The sequence below is a fragment of the Artibeus jamaicensis genome, unplaced genomic scaffold (assembly GCF_021234435.1).
Source record: "Artibeus jamaicensis isolate MK-2021 breed Jamaican fruit bat unplaced genomic scaffold, CSHL_Jam_final scaffold_369, whole genome shotgun sequence".
NCBI lineage: Eukaryota > Metazoa > Chordata > Mammalia > Chiroptera > Phyllostomidae > Artibeus > Artibeus jamaicensis.
The window spans coordinates 17,868,172-17,887,854 of NW_026522042.1; the positions used below are offsets into that span (position 1 = coordinate 17,868,172).

Sequence of the window (19,683 nt, forward strand, 5' to 3'; positions counted from 1 at the left end):
AGAGGAAATATGTACAAACCATATGTCAGGTAAGTAGTTCATTCCAAAACAAATAAGAAAGTCCAAAAACTTAATAACAAAAGCAATAATAACCTGATTAAAAATTTGGCTGAAGACTTGAATAGTTATATTTGCAAATAAAATCATCAGATGGTATCGTGCTGTTGAGATAAAGCAGATAGGAAAAAATTACCATCCTCCCCGACCTGTGTCTCCAAGCATTATAAAAGTGAAAATTAAGAGAAACTCAGGGGACAAATATAAATATGGTTTATCAACATTTGGGCATAGCATCAAATTACAGAGTATGCAAGGATGAGTTTCATGTGTTTGGAGTTGAGAAAGAATAGTGTAATTTTTGCAAAGCTTCAGGTAACCAAAAAAGCAGCAATTTTAGTAATCAGAGAAAAAAATACACAACAAAACAGTTATTAGAAAAAAGAGCAGAAATATGAGTGAAAATTTGCTTTTGTTAAAATAACATATATGAATATGTATTTTACCACTGTAGACATATCTATTTTTAAGTTACAAAAAATATACTTCTCTTTTATCCATACCACAGGTGGAGAGTTCTTTCATATCCATTTATTTAAAAAAGATATGTTTAAAAAAACTGTTTTTTTACCCTCCAACAGAAGTTCTGTCTCCCAAACAATACATTTATAAGCATATATTTCCCATATTATTTTTCATGTGCTTCTTTTCTAGTGGCTGCACATAACTAGGAATAACAACTCAGAAGATTTATTTCAATTGTGAAATTTAACATAGATAACAAGATATCCCTGTAGGTCTTTCTTTCCCCCTTCTTTGACAAACTCACATAGTTAAGGAATTGGCCAGGGCTAATGATAAGTAACTGGCGTAGCTCTTCCAACATGTGCTCACAGATCTTCCCACAGAGTCCAAGGCCTGGTTTTTCAAAAATGCTGAAGAAATGTTTTCGAAATGATTCCAGCTTGATTTAGGATTATGGCCATCATACAAATGCAAACTTTGATGACTTCCAAAGCATCATCAATGAAAGATAGGTAACTCACAAACTCCAAAAATGACTTTTAGCTTTCAATCACTGACAGAGCAGAAGACCTGCCTGCCATTAAGGAGCCAAGAGCCTCTTCGAATCTCTGTAGGTTAATAAGGGTATTTAACACCAAGGCAGTCTCTGATAATCTATGAAATGCATTCTGAAGTTGTCTACAATGGAAGTTGCAATCTGTTGTGCTTGAGGGGCTGCATCACTGTGCTCCTGAGTGTCACACAAAACTGCAATCCTTCTTCAAAATGCATTTGGCAGTATTTGCTGGGTTTTTACTCCAGGCATAATATATAGCTCACAGGGCCCAGAGATGAACCTCTAGCTGAGGGAAGTTGCCAAGGAGTAGGAACAATGCCTTGAAGGATCTGTGGGTCACCAGTGCTCTCATCTTACAACTTGAACTTCTCCAATTTAAGATGGCCACATACAGATCTTAAAGGAGAGCACTCCTCTGAAGGTCATGGGCTATCCTGGGTTGTCAGATGTCAGATGGGTTATGGTGCCTGCAGCAAAGCAGCTGGTTTCCATTTCTTTGCTACAGAGCAAGATACTGATAAACTTCACCACATCTTTCATTACTAGCTTAGGGGAGAGTTCTGTAACTTCAGTTACATTGTTCTTCAAGAGTTGGAAGAAAATTGTCAACCCCAGATTTTCTTTTTTTTTTTCAGTCATAGTTTATTTACTTATTTTGTGTGTGTGTTTCTTTTAACTTATTTATTTTTATTACTCAAGTACAGTTGTCTCCATTTTCCCTCCACCACTTTCCCCTGCCCCACCCATTCCCACCTCCCACTCTCAATCCTACCCCCTTTGGCTTTGTCCATGGGTCCTTTATACATGTTCCTTGAGGACCCTTAACTGGAGATCATTATGCTAAGTGAAATAAGCCAGGCAGTAAAAGACAAATACCTTATGATCTCATCTCACCAAATACCGTATGGTTCTCACGTTCTGTAAGTGGAACCTAATCAACAAAACAAAAAAGCAAGTAAAATATAACCAGAGACATGGAAATAAAGAACAAACTGATGGTAACCAGAGGGCTTGTGGAGTGGGGGTAATGGGGGAAAGAAGGGAAAGGGCTGTCAACCCTTGATTTTCAATAAAGAACCTTCAGGCAGCTGGAGACTCATCTGTAAGATTCCAAAGTGCTTTCAAAGTAAATAAGAGGGAGAATCTAATTTCTCTGTAGCCTTTTATTTCATTATCACTAGAGGGTCCTTAACTGCCATAAGGAGCTCTTCTTTAAGTTGTGCACTTTATTCAGGTGAGATCTGCAAGGCTAGATATACAGGTGATGTTTACTGCTGTTGTTTGCATATTGGGGTTTTCATGCTTATAGAGCCACCTCATAAATTTGGTAGCATGAAACCTGTCAGATAGAACATCCAAAAGAACCTGGAATTGGTTAAGGACAGAAGACACATATTTGTCACAAGCTTGGAGAGAGCTTCCTTCATAAAACATGACCTGTTCTGTACTGGCTCTGTGCTTCTAAAGTCTGGATCATACTGGCTCCTCCCACAGCTCAGACTCATTTCCTCCAAACTCCGATGTTGGGGGAGCAGCTTGAAAGGCACCAGAAATGTACAACAGCAGGAACTAAATTGTCTGGTGTCAGGGTGAGAGCTAAGAGGGGGACAGCTTTCACCCAGACAGAAGCCTACAGTAATTTTTCAATTCATTTAAAAAATGTAAATCCAGTTATTATGATCCAAAAGTTTGGAAATTTCATTAAATGAACTTAAAACAATTCCAGTCTATCAATGCTTATAGTATATTACATGTTTAGTTTGTTAAAATTTATTATAAAATGTCTGTTTTAAAATGTTATATTCTGCCCTGGCTGGTGTAGCTCTGTGGATTGAGTGAAGGCTGCTAACCAAAGGATCACCAGTTCAATTCCTAGTTAGGGCACCTGCCTGGGTTGCTGACCAGGTCCCCATTGGGGGCACGTGAGAGGCAGCCACACACTGATGTTTTTCTCTCTCTTTCTCCATCCCTTCGCCTCTCTCTAAAAGTAAGTAAATAAAATCTTTTGAAAAAGAACAGATTGTTAATGTTGATGAAACAGGCTTCCTTATAAAAAATAAAAATAAACCCTGGCTGATGTAGCTCAGTGGATTGAGTGCGGGCCTGTGAACCACACAATCGCAGTTTGATTCCCAGTCAGCGCACATGCCTGGGTTGCAGGCCAGTTCCCAGCAGGGGACTCATGAGAGGCAACCATCATTGTTATTTCTCTTCTTCTCTCCTTCCCTTCCCCTCTAAAGATAAATAAATAAAATCTTTAAAAATAAAAAATAAATAAAATAAAATGTTATATTCTATGATTTTGAATTTTTAACAATGTGTTTAAATATTCATCATAAATATGTGAGCTTTATTCTTTGTTTGCACACCTGGCAGACAAATCTGCATTATCTCTACATCTTATTCAAAAGTATTTAAAAAGTGACATATAAGTTTTTTTTAAGTTATAAAAAATAAAAAACATAGATATAGTATCCAGAATTCTCAAGACATTCAGTCCCACACTATACTATGAAAACAATTAAATGGTTTCATTATTCATATTTTTTAAGAAAAATAAGCAATAAAAGAATCTCAACAATTTTATTCTCTGAACTATATTTAGGAAATCTTCCCAAAATTTAATTTTAAACATTCTCATTGCAATTTTCCTATTAAAATGTGGACTTAAGTTAAATATTATATAGCTGGGAATTGGAAGTTAAGTATGCAATAATGATGTTTATACCTATACTTTATTATATTGCCACTATAGTTACTTAGAAACATTGGCAGCAAAGGAAATATTTATGATAAATTATATGAAAAGAAAAATTACAAAAATATGCCTGTAATCTGACATCACTTTGTAAGAATAAAAGAGAACATTGAATCACACAAAATGGTTCCTATGATAAAAAACAGTACAACTGTCTTATGGTTGAAAATAATAGCATAATCAGAGATAGAAAAGTAGGGATCTGGCAAGCTAGTAATTGTAATTATCTTCAATCAATATGCATCTCTCTAATTTAGGGATAGATTATTTGAATCTAAATCCAGGCATACTGTTTATTGAATACTTTGCCTCAGTTTTCTCATTTTCAAAGTGATAATAAGACAATAAGAAAATTTTCATAACATAGTATAAATAATGTACATGCAAAGACCTTAGAACAGTGTCTGGAATTTTCTTGCCTCTTTGTAATTGGTACAGTTTATTTTTTAAAAAAATTTTACAGTGGGTATATATTATTGGGTAATAACATTATTTACTAATCATAAAGTGTGTTTTATCATATAAAATCAGTATTTTAGCCATGTAGAGTTATCATGGAGAGGAAACTACGTTATAGTTAAATAGCAGGATCTTCAATGTTTTTGAAGAATGTATGACTTGTATCAAATAACAAAAACTGGGATAATAGACAGTTATAAATAATATCATTGCCTGGTATGAGCACAAACAGGGGCATAACAATTTTATAGCAAAAGTCACATGTGGGGTGTTACTCTATCAAGGTTTCTCAACCTCGGCCCTATGATCATTCAAAGCCAGATAATCCTTTGTTGCAGGGGAAATACACTGCTCATTGTAGAATATTTAGCCACATCCATGGGCTCAAGACACAGACGACAGTGTATTTCCTGCCACCTTTAAGTTGCGGTAACCAAAAATGTTTCCAGAAATTGCTAAATGTCTTTTAGGAACTTGGAAAAAACATACCTCTTTCCATTGAGAACCACTGTAGTAAATTAAAACAAATGTGGTAATGTTTTCTGATATTAATAGTAACTATAGTTAGTTTGTGATATTTGAGTAACAGTTTTATAAACCCCGGTCTATGGAAATAGTATTCTAGTTTGCATTTTCATGAGACACAAAATGAGATCTGAAATGAAAACCAAAACAGTTTTCGTTTCAGATATAGTTTCCAAAATTTTCCTTTTATTCTTACAATAAGAGGGTTGAATATAATGGTTATTATTTGGGGATTTTGCTCATATAATTCATAGTATTAAATGTGTAAGTGAGTTATCTGACAGTGTAAGTAGATTATTATAAAGCCCTGATTAAATAGCATTTTCAAGTGTTTTTATAATTATATATGGTAATGAAGATGGCCTCAATTACTATCTATAAAGGTAAAATAGTTTAAAGTTGACCAAAGATTTAATAGCTAATGGCTATATATGCTACATGATACATTTACACATTAAGAAAGAAAATCAATTTCATACCATCAAAATCTACAGAAAAGTCAGAATAAATTACTAATTTGAAAGATCAATTTTCTATAGATTACAATTTATTTTCCCTTGCCTTTGCTACCTAATAGATGTTCAAATGATGTGAACATGAAACTCATACCTTTGTAAATAAAGCATCTAGTTCTTTTATTGTTTTTATTCAGAACATCTAATAAACTTCTAACACATAATGACTGCTCAATAAATGGTTCTTGAATCAATTAGTTGCAGAGTATAAACTGCTTGCCTTAAAATTTTGTCATACATTACTTAATTCTTCTATCTTAAAGTATATCCTGAACTCCAAACTATGAAAAAAGTTCCCTGAGTTTCCTATCCATTTCTTTTTAACTCAGGAGCTGCACCCTAGACATTCAGTCACTGTGTATTGGCTCCACTATTGATCTCATCATGCACACTCTTAGTCATTTTTGTCTAGACTTTTCTTGCCATCAGGCTGCTTTTTAACTTGTCCAATATTCTTATTGCTTTCATGTATCTTCTCATGTATTTTACTAAAATCCCAAACACATGCAACCAGTATTTTCATCAGAGAGTGTACAGGCAAGTTTACTCGAGGAATCCTTAGAAGGCAACATTTTTCAAATTCCCTTTAAGTTTACTCATATTCATACAAATCTGTAATATTCATGTGGTTAATTTAAATATTCTCTAAAACTATTCACTCCCTTCTAGTTGCGATTATGCCCATCCCATGTGATTTGTTTTCACCAAGGGACTGTGAGTCAATGTGACAAAGGGCCACTCCTATGCATTATCTGTTTCAGCTTACCCTTCTTTTTCTGACCTTCCAAGTAAGAATGATGTGTCTCGAGTGGTGTTTTTTCCTTTAATTTGTATTATACAAAGAGAGATATGTTAAATCAAATCCAGCCTTCCTTTTGTCAGCTCAGAAGAGCCCAGAAATGGCATAATTCAAAAGACAACCTTATGTAAAATGTGTAAAAAATAAATATTTGGTGATGTTAGCTTTGGAGATTATTTTTATGCTGCATAACCTACTAAAAGCTAACTAAAATAATCCTAAATAGAAATATGAAAAATGAATTTTTTAGTCTGACTGCAATATTCAGAAATTTTCTCTTTTTATTCAAGTAAAGTAAGCCAGAGTCATAAATTATAAATTAGTAAAAAATATAAAAACAACCTTGTAAGCCATTATTGATTACTTTATTGCTAATTATACATTTTATGATATCTACTATATATGTTATAAAACATTGTGTCTAATCTATATCAACGCAAATGTTATGAAGACTGTATTTATTTATTTTCCCAATAACTAGAATAAATTAAAGTTTCAGGGTTTAATCCATATATTTACTCTTGTAACTAATTCAGTAATTTGAAAACATGTGTTAAGGAGAAAGACTACTTTCCAAGAATAAAACTATGCTAACTTTTTTTTAGTTAAAGTAAATTCACACCTTTAATGACTTGATCCACTTTCTAATAATATGATTTCTTTCTACAGCTTGTGCCAAATAAAACCACAAGTTATTTTTCATTTGATCAGACAATAGTTGACCACAAATTAGGTGTAGCAATATTAGTGGTACAGATATTTACAGTAGGATAAAATAATTCTGGCAACTGATTAAAAATGTTTGACCATGCTGTTTGCATTTTTGTAAGCTTAATTTTATTCTTATCATTTTATAGGGTCAAGGCATAGTGTTTTGTTTTTTCACCATTGGTGTCTTCAACATCACCACACGTTAATCTCAAAAGGTCTCTAAAGTGATTTGGATGGTTGTGATTAGGGATCCTGTGGGGATTCTCCATGTCCCTACTCCTCCTCAGTTGCTCTCCTGAGTTCGCAGATGGCCACCGACCCTTACAGTCCTTCAAAAATAAAGGATGAGATCCAGCATGGCCATGCCAGCTAATTGGACCTCTCCCCAGAAATCCTTGGCCTTGGCCCCAGAGGAACACGGAAGCTCACGTGAGGAGGTAGGGATCCTGGTGAGCTCCCCAAGTTAAACCTATAGTGCAAGCAATCAGGTATCTAATAGAAGATATCTCTATATAAATAGAAGAAAATCAAAGGTTAATCATCAGAGCAGACTATAATCCTGGTTTCTGAGTTCTAAAGGCAGACAAAAAAGAAGATTGCAGACATCTGTCCCAAAATATCTTCAAATGGAGTAAAGGCAGTCAGAGTCTGATAGATTTTTCTCTTGTGCAGTTTGAATGTCACTAGCTATTTTGACAACAGGCAAGAAGATTATCCAGAGATGAGCTGTTTCTATTTTTCTGGAGTTCATATCAAGTTGTCTCACTCTGGCTTGCATTGCCTTGGGGAAAGGGCAGTTTTAGTTCTCAATGATTTTAAGTCAATGGATGGAAAAATAAAAATGTTAGTTTTGGAAGGTTGTTACTTAATATTTAAGAAAACTAGGAAAATACAGGATCCAGTCTAATTTATAGGTAGAAGATTTTAAAAATGCAAAATACAATGAACAACATTTAAAATTTAATTAAAAGACACAAAACATGATGAACAGCATTTGAAATCTAATATCCACAAGTAGGTAATATAGTTTCCACTGAAACATTTTTTTCTCTGAAATCAGCCTCACTTTTTTTTACCAAAGACAGCCAAATCGAGACAAATTTATTTACAAAATTAGTCTAGCTTCAATAAACTTGGCCTAATTATTTGTATAAGTTCAGCAAGAATAATAATTAACCACATAGGCTCTTTTAAATTTGCCTTGCTGGAATTTTTTTCATTAAAAAAATCTTCAGGTTGAACTTTAAAAGCCCTCTGTAGGCCAGAAAAGCCATGGTGAGAACTTGTCATTACACCTCTCCCGGCATACCTGTAGGTTTTTGAGGTCCCCAACATAATCTGAGTTTCTTTCTTTGCATCTCTAAGGAAGCAACCTTTGTTTCTCACCTGGAATGACTAGCATTAACCATGTAAGCAAAGTACCAGGCTGTTTTCCCAAAGGGCTTTTATTAGCTTCCAAAGTCGACTTAATTTCTTAAAGCTGTCTGATCATATTTGAGTCTATGCATGTCTCAAAATGACATTCCAGTCAAAACCAGCAATTTCATTTCTGGGAATTTATTGAAAGAAGCCCAAAATACAGTTTTAAAGAATATACGCACCCCTATCCTATGTCCATTGCATCATTACTTACAATCACCAAGATTGGAAGCAGCCCAAGTGTCCATCAAGGTGTGTGTGGATAAAACAGCTATGCTATATATACAATGGAATACTCCTCGGCCATAAAAAGAAGAAAACTTTACCCTTGACAGCAGAGATAAACCCACAGAACATTATACTAACTAAAATAAGCCAGTTAGAGAAAGACAGATGCCACATGATCTCACTCAGATGTGGAATCTAATAAGCAAACTATACTAACAAATAAAAAAGAGGCAGACTGACACATAAAGAGCAGGCTGACAGTTCTTCAGAAATTGAAGGGTGTAAGAGTTGAGCAAAAAGAAAAAGAAAACTCATGGCCACAGACAACATCCTATCTTCCTTTATTTAGCACTACAATTGTTAGGAACTATAAAGGGTATAAGGTTTTATCCACTTTGAAAGCTGACAATTTCGCCTGACACAGTACAATAAGTCTAGTGGAAGACATAAGACCCCTGGGATGTGGACACAAACAAACATTTATTACTCACTAAAATAGCAGCACCATTCTATCAGCCTTTTCACTAGTTCCTCAAGCTCCTGATGCTGTAAGGGTTCCATCAAGAAGGAGAGTTGGCACCTGCAAATGCAGTGAATTGGATTACAGATGCTTAGGAAAGTTCAGTCTTTTGAAATGGGCAGTAAACACAGGGTGGGTCAAAAGTAGGGTTACAGTTGCAAGTGCATGAAACGTAGAACTTATTTTGTCTTATCATTTATTTTATTCTTTTCCACATGAACAACTGTCAACCTACTTTTGCCCCACCCTTTGAATTTACTATTTTTTTTCCATTGTGAAACACTGTCTGTAGCCACAGTCTCTTCAGCAGAGAAGCTTCCTTGAAAAGATGGTCCACAAAAAAGGGCAGCCAAGCCTTTACCTCCAGACATACAATGAACTGAGAAACAATGCAGAGATATCTTCCAACATTAGTATGTATTGAAAGTCTGTAAACTTTTCTTCTTTAATATTTATCTGCTTTAATAGCATTCAGTCCTGTCCGAATGCTATTTAAAAACATGTGAATGCTTTATAAAAAAACATGCCTTGTTTTTTATATCTTTCATATGCCTAGTAAGCTATTTGTTTATTTCTTGCTCCTCAACTGTATGGGATGAAGTTGTATACCCTCTTTTAATATCTCTGTCTACTAATTTTGTCACCTGTGTTATTATTGATCAGTATGCATTAATTGATGTTTTTTATTCTCACTATAAATTTTATTTTCCTGTTTATTTTCATAGCCATTAATTGTTGTTGGATGTGGACACTGTAAAAATGTATTATATATTTATGTTTTTACATGTCTATAAATATTCTTGAATTTTTTCTTAGACTTAAGATAATTGGAAGAAAAATGGTTCCTGCCAAGTCTTGGTTTTAAAATTTATTAGGCCCAGGCTTCATTTTGTCTAGAATTAAATTCCTGCACTCCTTGGGCAAGGCCATTTTTAACTACTCTAATTAATGTTAATGCTACCTGAATTATAAAATCTCCCATTTTAGCTGTTGGCACTATGCATAGCTCTCTGTGTATTCTGGGGACTGTTCTAATTATCTTAGTTGGTTCTGTCCCCACCTTAGAGAGTTTCCTCTAATGTATGTACTGATCACACTCCCAGGAATACATTAAGAGTCTTCAAATTAACCCTCTGCAGATCTCTGAAGTCTCCCTGCAAATCCGTCTCTTCTCTGGCACCCTGTCTTATTTACTTTAGCTACCTCAGCTTCCACGGGATTCTAGTCCCATCCCATTATCAGAAGGACATTTCTGGGCTCTGCAGACTGCCATTCCTTGTTCTACATCCTTGATTTTTTTCTAGTCAGAATGTGGAGTACTTCTAGAATTTGCTTAATTTCTTTCTGATTTATCAGGAACAGCTATCTCCATATTCTAATATTTAATATGCTAAGCACAGTTGTTTCATATATTTCCCTCATTCACTTAATTTTTTCTGGTGGGAGGGCATATATACGCCTTGTCATTTTATCTTGACCAGAAAGTAAAATTCTAATTTACCTGTTGAAAATTTAAACAGTCACTTATTATAGTATAAAATTTTTCCCTAACCACCTAACCATTTTTACCCATCAAATTTAGTATTAATCTTTCCTACCTCTTGGCACATGTTACATATTTCATATAACTAAAATAATGCTAATTAACTTATACCATTATATAGATTATTTATCTTTCCTCATATCTCATTTTCAAATAGCCTATAGTGTAATTGCAGGTGTTTTTCACTGCCCATCAATTCACAGGTAATAAATTATAAAAAATGTTGCCAGACTAAATTAAGTACTCATTCACAATCGGTAGATAGAAAGTACAGCAAACACGCTTATGGTGGCTTATGTGGCAATATCCAAATAATGAAGAAAATATGAAGAATAAAATTAATGAAAAACTTAAATGTGGAGCTCCGTGTTCAGATCCACTTAAGGTCACACCACATTTCCATCTATATCACATTTCTTAACTTCATTTTTCTTATCCCTTATCTATAAAAGGGAGACTAAAATAGATTATATTTTATAAGCATTTTGACTTGATTGGGATAAAGTATATAAAAGACTTAGTCTAGTCTTGTTACAAAATATATTTTGAATGAATTTAAGCTATTATGAATAGGATAATTTGTGTATGAGTGACAGAAAACAATAAGCAAAAGTTAGTTAGCATTCAAAATTGTGTTTTCCTCATATGATGTCAAATCTAGAGTTTGGACAGCTCCAGAATTTGTTATTTCAACAATTTGGTAATGCTATCTAGGGCCAAGCTCTTTCTGTATTTTCTATGCTCTCAGTAGCACATGTGATGGCATACTCAAGTTGTAGTTTGTCTTTCATGTTCATAAATGGGAATCAATTTCATTCATCTTGTTCTTAGGCAACTACAAACACTGGTAGGGGAAAGAACAACTTTTTCTCATGCAATTTAATTCTTTGAAATGGCAAAACAAAAGAAGCCTTGAACAATTACAGTAGACTGTAACTCATGCAGTAGCTGTCAGAACTTCTTTGTATTGTTACCATAAGTTGAACACTGACAAAAATAGTTTTGCCATTTTCTTGAAAGTTTTAAACTATTGAGATTCAGCTCTTACTCAATTTGCTAGCAGGCAAGTTGCTAGTTACTTTTTAAAATAAAATTAATTGATTATACAGGTAGTAAAATGCATCTTTTTTTAGAGATATAAAAAAGTGATAGAAGCATATTGTTTCCTAAAATTTTTCTAAATGTCAGTGTTTATTATTATTATTTTAATTTAACATACTCAAGATTAAAGTACCATAAAATTATGTAAGATAACTGTGTCCTGTTATATTGCTACATTTTAATTAAAATTTAATGAAAAAGTTCTGAATAGCACAATCTGAATAATTAGGATAAAATATGTTTTGATATACATATTCTTCATTAAATTATAAACAATCTTTCTTCTTGAAAAATATGCATACATTTTTCCGTGCTAGGTTGGTTATTGTATTAGTACACTTGGGCTGCCAAAACAAAATCCCAGAACCTTTGTGACTTTAAAAACAGAAATTGGTTTCCCTACAGTTCTGGATGCTGGATGTCTAAGATCAAAGTGTCAGCAGGGCTGCTTCTTCTCTCCTTGGCTTGCATATGTGAACTTCTTTAGTGTATCTTCATGTCTCTTCTCTGTGTGGAGACACCAGTCAGATAAGACTCAGGGCCATTCTTATAACCTCTTTTAACCTGGAATACCTCCTCAAAGGTCATATCTCCAAATACTGTCAATACTGCCTCAACATAAATTTTAGGGGCCCACAATTCAGCCAATAATAGATATATTTCCCTAGGTTAATTGATGCTGCTGTCCATCTCCAAGATATTTTACTTTCTCATTTCCCCATTCCAAATTTTATATTATTCTACAACACACTGCAATTCAAGGTGGGTGAAAGATAGATGATGATAGATATGATAGATAGATAGATGATAGATAGATAGATAGATAGATAGATAGATGATAGATAGATATCCCCAATCTAAATACAAATGAATTTTTCAATAAAATATTTTTAAAATTCAAGTAAAATTTTAAATATTTTATTTTTATTATATTTATTGGGGTAACATTTGTCAATAGGATCATAGAAGTTGCAAGTACACATTTCTATGATATGTGACCTGTACATTGCATTGTGTGCTTACCACCCAAAGTCAAATCAATTTTGGTCACCATATTTTGTCCCCATTTACCATAAACTACCCCCCAACCTCTTCCCTCTGGTAACCACCAAACTGTTGCAAGAATCTATGAGTTTCAGTTTTATATTCCACACCAGTGAAGTCATGTGTTTCTTAGTTTTTCCTGACTGACTTATTTTGCTTAACATAATATATTCTCAAGGACTACCCATGTTGTTGCAGATGGCAAATATTACATCTTTTCCCATGGTTGAGTAGCATTCCATGTCATCTGAATAGTTAAAGTGATCCTGAGGAAAATGAACAAAACCAGAGGTATAACACTACCTGACTTCAAATTATACCACAATGCTATGCCAATCAAAATGTACCATATTGTCTCCATTTATGTACCATATCATCTTTATTTCACCCTCTTTCAAAGGACCCTTTGGTTATTTCCTTGTATTGACCATTGTGAATAATGCTGCAATTACCATCAGAGTGCACATAACTTTGTAAATAAACATTTTCAAGTTTTTCAGGTGGATACTCAGAAAAATGACTGCTGTCATATGAAAACTCTATTTTTAATTTTTGAGCAACAATCAAACTGGTTTTCCATAGTGGCTACACCAGTTTACATTCCTACCAGCAGTGAATGTGGGTTTCTTTTTATCCTCGACCTTTCTAACACTTGTTATTACTTGTCTTACTGATAACAGACATTTTAGTAGATGTGAAGTGACATTGCATAGTTGGGATTTGCATTTTCTTATTAGCTAGTGAACTTGAACATCTTTTCATATATCTGTTGGCCATTTGTATGACCTCTTGGGAGAAATGTTTGTTCAGGGCCTCTGCCCATGTTTGATTGGATTGTTTGCTTATTTAGCGTTGAATTGTATGACTTCAACCTAAACTTTATCAGAGCTGTTTGCAAATATCATCTCCCATTTGGTTCATTACCTTTTTGTTTCATTGGTGGTATTTTTGTGTAGAAGTTTTTTAGTTTGACATTTTCTTATTTATTGATTTATTTATTGCTTTTATTTCCCTTGCCTTTGTGGTCAAATTCATAAAATCTACAACCAAGGCCCATAAATTTAATACCTATGTTTTCTTCTATGTTATTTATTGTTACAGGTGTTATACTTAGATCTTTGATCCATATTAAATTAATTTCTGTACATAGATACAAACTGTAATCTAGTTTCATTCTTTTGCATGTGGCTTTCCAATTTTCTCATCACCATTTGCTAAAGAGGCATTATTTTCTCCATTGTGTGCTTTTGGATCTCTTGTCAAAACGATCTGCCCATGTACACTTGGTTTCATTTCTGGTCCAATTGTCCATGTATCTTTTTTTCTGCCAATGCCTTGGTGTTTTGATTATCTTAACTATGTAGTATAAATTGAAGTCAGGTAGTATAATACCTCTGTTTTTTTTCCTCAGGATTGTTTGATTATTCAGAGTCTTTTGTGGTTCCATAAAAATCAGATGATATTTTGTCTATTTGTTTAAGAAATGACATTGAGATTCTGATGGAGATTGCATTAAATTAGTATATTGATTTGGGTATTATGGCCATTTTAACTATGTTGATTCTTCCAATTCATGAACACAGAATATCTTTCTACCTCATGGCATTTTTTTCAATATCTTTTAAAAATACTTTTTAGTTTTCAGCATCAGAGTCCTTCACACTTTTATTAAATATATTCCTAGATATTTTATTCTTTTAGTTGTGATTGCAAGATAATTTTTTTCATTTTTTTCCTGAAGTTTCATTGCCAGCATATGAAAAAGCAGTCAATTTTTTACATTACATCAATTCTGTGACCTGTAACTTTGCTGCTTTTGTTGTTATTTCTAATAGTTTTTGGTGAAACCTTTACAATTTTCTATGCACAGAATCATGTCATCTACAAAAAGTTACACTTTTAATTTTATTTATTTATTTATTTATTTATTTATCTTTAGAGGGGAAGGGAAGGAGAGAGGGAGAGAAACATCAATGTATGGTTGCCTTTCGTGCATCCCCTGCTGGGAACTGGCCTGCAGGGAACCTGCCTGCAACCCTGGCATGTGCCCTGACTGGGAATCGAACCGCGATTGTCTGCTTCGCAGGCCCGCGCTCAATCCACTGAGCTACACCAGCCAGGGCTTAATTTTTCCTTTACAATTTTGATGCTTTTTATTTCTTTCCCTTGACTAATTGCTCTGGCTAAGGATCTCAGAACTGTGTTGAGTAACAGTGGTGAAAGTGGGTGACCTGGTCTTTTTCCTGATTTCAGATAAAAAGTTTTTAGTTTTTCAACATTGAGTATGATATTGGCTCAGGGTTTGTCATAGGTGGCCTTTATTATGTTGAGGTACTTTCCTTCTATACTCATTTTTATTGAGCATTTTAGTCATAAATGGATGTCGTGACTAAATGCATTTTATGCCTCTATTGATACGGTCACATGATTTCTATGTTTTTTTAATTAATGTGGTATATTGCACCAATTGTTTTGTGTATGTTGAATCATTCTTGTGTCCCTGGAGTAAATCCCACTTGATTGTGATATATGTTTTAATATATTGTTGTATTGTATTTGCTAGTATTTTGTTTAAAATTTTTGCATCTGTATTAATCAGAGAGATTGGTCTTTATATGTATGAGGAAACCTGAAACAGTAATTAGAAATAATATATGCACCCCTGCCCTGGCTAGGTTGTTTAGAATGTGGTTATGCACACCAATTTGCAAAGTTTGATACCTGAACCTCTGCAACAGCATGGATTGACCTGGAGGGCATCGTGCTAAGTGAACTAAACCAGTCAGATTAAGAAAAGTACCACATGTTTCCACTTACATGTGGAATCTAATGAACAAAATAAACTAACAAGCAAAATAGACACAAACACATATACAGGGAACAAACTAACAGCTCTCAGAGGGGAGTAAATTTGGGGGATTGGGTAAAGAAAAAGTGAAGGGATTAAGCACAAAGAAAATAAAAACTCGTAGACACAAACAGCAGTATAGTTATTACCACATGGAAAAGGCACGTGGGGAGAAATAGAAAAGGCTGAAGGGGGCAAATGGTGATGGAATGAAACTTGACTTGTGCTGTGGACATTCAATACAGTAAGTTAATGTTGTATCATAGAATTATGTACCTGAAACCTCTATAATTTTATTAAGCAAGTACAACTTTTTAAATTTCTCACCTAACAAATGTCACTAGTAATCCCAAACTGTAATACTTTCAACTCTTTCATTAAAGGTGTTACAATGGTGAGAAAAAGCTTTCAAACATCACCATTTTAGCCTTGAATAACCCCCAAGACTCCTAATCAGTATGGACTTTTTTCTTACATTGTTATTTAATTTAAGGATTCTGAACAAAGTGCCTGAAACAACTTTCTTGCAAAATCAATTTGGTAAGAATGAAATCCACAAAATACACTTCAAAATTAACATTATAAGCCAGTACTTTCCTCATGACTGCATTCAGCAATAAAATATTAAATGGAATATTAAGAACAACAATTAAAGAGCTTAGCTTTTAAGCTGTCTGGTGGTCTGTGAGATTCAGTTCTTTATTGGCTATTAGAAAAATTACCAGATTACTTTAGTTATTCTAAGCAAATATAAGAACTGCCTGCTCAGCAGTAATGACAAAGTTCTTAATGAGGACTATAAGTTCTTACATTTTCATTTTTGAAGGATTACTTTGCAATTTTAGAGTTGATTTTTTTTATTTTGAATGAAAGAAAATGGTTGATAATATATTTCAGATAAAAGTAAAGTGTTCCTAACTTCAAAGTGTTTGAAAAATTATTTGTAACGTCTCTGCTCCAACACAGTCAATCACATTAGAATTTCTACTTAATGATGAATACTACTAATAGGAAATAAATCCATAGGTGATAAGTATATTGCAAGAAAAACACTGCTGTTTTAAGGCAAATATAATCCATAAGTAACAGCAATGCATTAGAAAACATACTATATCTGTCTTCCTTCATTAAGAAAAAAATACAGCACATGTTTTTTTAATAAAATATGTACTTTAGAAGAAACTATAATTGAAGGGGCAGGCCCATTAACAACTGTTGCATCCACCATCAGGAGAAACAGAGGTTCGGAGACTTTCAGAATTTTCAAGATGTTACTTTATTGGCCAAGTTTTACCTGCACAGGGGCGAGCTCTCTGAGTGTCCTAGGACACTATGCTCAGGAGAGCTGCAGATGAGAGCCGCGCCCTGGCGCTTACAGCTATGTCCTTACATAGGGGTATGCAAGCAAGCTTTGAACAGAAGCAGATGTGGCTGTTAGCTATTGGTTAGCTCTAAACAGCTGATTGCCATTGGCTTATTAGGGAAATTCAAAAGGCTCTTTGTGTAGTTGGCGGTTAGCCCTTTTAGGAAGTAAAAATTTCCCTGTTCCTGGTCGGCCTAACTTTATCCGGGGCTCGTTCGGGATTGTCCCTTTTCAACATCTGTTTTGGACCTCAACACAACCAGTTGCTAAGGTGAGTTGCAAGGAAAGATGTAAGACAGAATATGAAATGAGAGGAAAGTGCCCTTCTTCTTACTGCAAACTGCTGGCTGAATGTGCTGCAACATGTAAACAAGTTTTATTGTGGTTTGTACAAGTTCTTTCTTCTATTTGGAAATCTTAAAATAACATGTCATTTTGTGGGAACACAGCTTCTCCTTTTCTGTCTTGTAGTAAAAGAACTTTGGGTGGAGGAGGTGAGACTATAGAGTGTTTTAGTCGTCTAGGAAATAAGACGAAATCAGGCTAGCCCTGCAGGCGTACGGAGGTAAAAGAACCTTTGCTACAATACATCAGCTCCACTGGATGTACTTCACTAGAGTCTTGTTTTAATGAGATCAGACAACAGTAATTTGTTACGGGGGTCATGGCAGAATCTTTCTTCTAAACACTGCAAAGAATGACTCTTTTGTCAATATAAATACATCCTAATACATTTCATCTCCCTGAAAACTGCATATCATACTTGAGAGCTGTTGTATCAGACCCTGACACTCAGGATTGTAACACCTCTTCATCTTGCCTTTCCCCCACTTTATATTAGAAGAGAACAAAACACGCAGGTAAAGATGAGCTAAGAGGTAGAGCTCATTTTCATGATTTTATGTTTTATTTGGCTGACATTATGAAGAATGGATATTAGAAGAATGGACATGATAGCAAATGTATTTGAAAGCACAGGGATATACTACAACAGAAATTTTACATTAATAATTTATCTCATTTATATTTGCATTTTCCCACAAAATCTGTTTCTGTAAATTTTTATTCTTTATACCTTATTGTAAAATATGTGCCTGCAAAGTATATAAAAACTAGAAGAGGTATTTCCCCTCAAATTTATAAACTAATATACAATAATAAATAGAGAATTCAGAATTATCTGGGTCAATAAAGATATGTCTTTCATTGATATTAGTACCATTTTCTAAATTTTCTATCTTTAAGGTTCTTTCCATTTCTGAAGTTGTAAATTCAAATAGTATAAGTCAATTATTATAGAATGAATACATATAAAAACTAGAATATGTACCATGATGAAAATGTGTGTGTGTGTGTATATATATATATGTGTGTGTGTGTGTGTGTGTGTATATATATATATATATAATATTCTCGGTCTGTGTTTTTTGTCATCTCTTCATTCATAAAACAAACAAAAGTAACTTAGAGATTTCTGGAGTCTCTTTGAATATTCACACATTTTATATTACATTTTTGCTGTTATCTTCAAATAATAACTCTGCACATTATCTCCTCCTCCATCCTCAAAAAGGTGAATATGCACAGACTGAGCGGCAACCCAGAATGGATAAGGGACTGGTTAGGAATGATGGTTTCAAACTGGTGGATATTATTCTATTTTGACTGTTCTGAGAAAAGGAGATTTTAGGTCAAAAGGTTAAATTTTGAAGTGTTTGTGAGATGTAGCTTTGAGAAAAAGATGGTCAAATCAGATAAACTGTAAAAATATTTTCTCAGAAAAGTATATAAATAAATTTAAAAATAAGACAACCTTATTCTCAATGGATCATAACACCCAGAGGCAAAAAAAAAACCTTAGACAATATATTAAAGATCATTTGCCAGTATAAGATACAAAGATTCAAAGCTATTTTATTCTTTTTGTTCCCTGAAACAAGATGTAGTTATAGCAGGTATATTTTAGAAGTTTGAACTTGAAAATTTAACTCCAATTTCAAATTATTAATTGATAATGATCTTTTCAATACAAATACACAAATTATCAACAAGCTATATTTCTGCTGCTGTGTAACACAGGTTAAAAAGCCAAGTTTATGTATATGTGCTCACATTCTGACAGTTTTGAAATGTCTAATATGTCTAAATGATGTTTAGTAGCAAAATTATTATTATCAAACTTATTAAGTGGTACTTTGCTAAATAATTTGTAAATATGTTCTATTCAATATTTGAAACTGTTTCCTAAGATAAAAGCTACTGTTACTGACCATTAGACACCACAGTGTCAAGGTTAGGATTCACCCTCAGTTGGTGTGTAATGTGAATAAATATCCCCCATTTTCTTTGTAGTACAATTCTCAGGTGTGCTCAACATGGCATGTCAGAAGGTCACTAGGAGGTGAGAGCTCTGTTATTAGCCATGAGAGCATCATAATTACACAATCAACATTAATTTCCTATTCTCTTTTCTCTCACTTCCCTTCCTTCCGCATGGTACTACCTGGAATAACCTACTAAGTAAACTACTTGTAACATAATATTTGACTCAGACTCTAATGAACATGAACTAGAACACTGTTAGTAAAAGTGGCTCTGGGAAGTACAATTTTCTCATGGAGTTAAGGGGTTTTATCAGAGAGCAATAAGGATTCCACCTAGGGTTGTAAGTAGTTGTGCTCTAGTGTTACAATCACTGACTCTCACCTGGATAAATATTGATAGTAGATAGCATACTACTGGCATTTTGACTGAGGTTTCTCGTGTGGATAT

General features: G+C 33.9%; 1 pseudogene; it reads right to left on the minus strand.

The window, feature by feature from the left end:
* Positions 1-1,150: 1,150 nt before the first annotated feature.
* Positions 1,151-15,460, minus strand: LOC119045868 (protein zyg-11 homolog A-like; annotated as a pseudogene).
* Between the last annotated feature and the right edge of the window lie 4,223 nt (positions 15,461-19,683).